A 1,884-nucleotide genomic window follows, 5' to 3' on the forward strand; every position below is an offset into this window, starting at 1 on the left:
CCGAGGCCGCGCGCGGGCCTGCGAGGCACCCCAGCCGCGCCGCTGCGGCCGCCGCCTCCCCACCCCGGGGAGGGGGGGGGAGGGGGGGCGGCCCAGCCGGCGATTGATCGTCAAGCGACGCTCAGACAGGCGTAGCCCCGGGAGGAACCCGGGGCCGCAAGTGCGTTCGAAGTGTCGATGATCAATGTGTCCTGCAATTCACATTAATTCTCGCAGCTAGCTGCGTTCTTCATCGACGCACGAGCCGAGTGATCCACCGCTAAGAGTTGTCTGCCTTTCGGCACCGCCCCGCGCGCGCGGGGGGGCCGGGACCGCTCGCCAGCAGCGGCCCCTCTCGGAGGACGGCCCACCGCCCGCCCGCCCGCCGGCCCGCCCCCCCCGCCCGCGCGGAGGGGGCCGCGGCGCGGCGCCACGGGCCGCGGCGGAGAGGCCTCGCCTCGCCTGACCGTACGAGCACACCCAGCGGAAGGGAAAAAGGGAACGGGAAAAAACCCCGAACGGCAAGGGCGGGGAGCCCGCGCTCCCGACTCGACCCACAGCGGGCAGACGCCCCTTGCGCGTTTCGGAGGCGGCCCAGGCGCCCGGGCTCGGCCCGGCCTCCGCACGGAGGCGGCGACGCGCCCGGCCGCGCCGCCCGCCCGCCTCGCTCGGGACAACGGATGCTGCTGCCGGGCGGCAGCAGCGGGGCGCCCCGCCGGACCCCCGCGCGCGCGCGCCTCCGCCCACAACCTGCGCCGCGCTACGACAGCCGGCTCCCCTTCCCGCGGCTCGCCCCGCCGGCGCCTCCGCGGCTCCGCCGCCGGCCGCGCCGGAGGCGGCGACCGCCGGAGCCCGAGCCGGCGACGCGGCACGCCGCCCGCGGCCCGCCGGACGGCGCCCGCCGCCGCGCCGGCGCGGCCGCCCGCCCGGAACCGCCGCCGCCGCCGCCCCCCGCCTCGGCCCCCTTCCGCGGGCACGCGCCAGGCGACGAGGCGGACGGCGCTAAGGCGGGGGCGGCGCCCGCTCTCCCCGTTTCCACGCGGAGACCGGGAGTGGGACGCCCCCGCCCGCGCGCCCGCCCGCCCGGCGCGGCCGGGAAGGGCGGCGGGGAAGCGACGGGCGGGGCCCGGGCCGGGACAGCCGCGGCCGGCGGCGGGCGCCCTCCGGCCGGCCGACACGCCGAGCGGCGCCGCCGCCGCTCGGCCGGGGTGCCGCCCTCGCCGGCGGCCGGCGGCGCGGGACCGCCGAGCGCTCGCCGGGGGGCGAGGGGGAGGGAGCGGAGCGCAGCGCGCCGCAGCGCTGCGACGGGGCGGGGCGCGGCGGCCCGGCGGCCGCCGGGCGAGCCCCCGCCGCGGGGGCTCGCCGCCCCCTCGGCGGAGAGCCCGCGCTCCCGCCGGGGGGGGTCCACCCGTTTCGAGGCAGGCGGGCCGGCCGCGGCCGACCGCGCCGCGGTCTCCTCCGCCGAGACCGGACCGCGGAGAGGGGGGGGCAGCGGGACCCCTCCCCGGCACGGCTGCCCGCGCGACGGGCACGGGCGGCGCCCAGCCAGGGGCTCTGCGGGAGCGACTCCCGCCCCTGGAGGCGCCACCGCCCGGCCGCCCCGCGGGTCGCATCGAGCCGCCCGCGTCTTTAAACCGCCGCCCGGCTCCGCGGCCTTCGACCCCCGGCGCTCGCCGAGGGAGGGCCGCCGAGGCGCGGACGCTAGGTACCTGGCCCTGGGGTGAGGGAAACGACCTGCAGGCCCCGCGGGGGTGCCTCCCCCGCTGCCGCCCTCGGGGGAGCGTCCGCCCGCGGGGGCGCGCCCGACGTCCGCCGCCACCGCCTCGTCCTCCTGCCCGGGGCCCGGGGTTTCCCTCAGTAGCCCGGCGCTGCGCCCGGGAGGAGAGCCGTGGCTCGGGCCACCCG

General features: G+C 82.1%; 1 non-coding gene across 1 annotated transcript; it reads right to left on the reverse strand.

Annotated features, from left to right (window-relative positions):
* Positions 1-115: 115 nt before the first annotated feature.
* LOC142077498 (5.8S ribosomal RNA) lies at positions 116-268 on the reverse strand. Its single transcript, XR_012671867.1, has one exon. It is a non-coding gene; the product is annotated as a 5.8S ribosomal RNA (ribosomal RNA).
* Between the last annotated feature and the right edge of the window lie 1,616 nt (positions 269-1,884).

This window comes from Calonectris borealis, unplaced genomic scaffold (genome assembly GCF_964195595.1).
Source record: "Calonectris borealis unplaced genomic scaffold, bCalBor7.hap1.2 HAP1_SCAFFOLD_276, whole genome shotgun sequence".
NCBI lineage: Eukaryota > Metazoa > Chordata > Aves > Procellariiformes > Procellariidae > Calonectris > Calonectris borealis.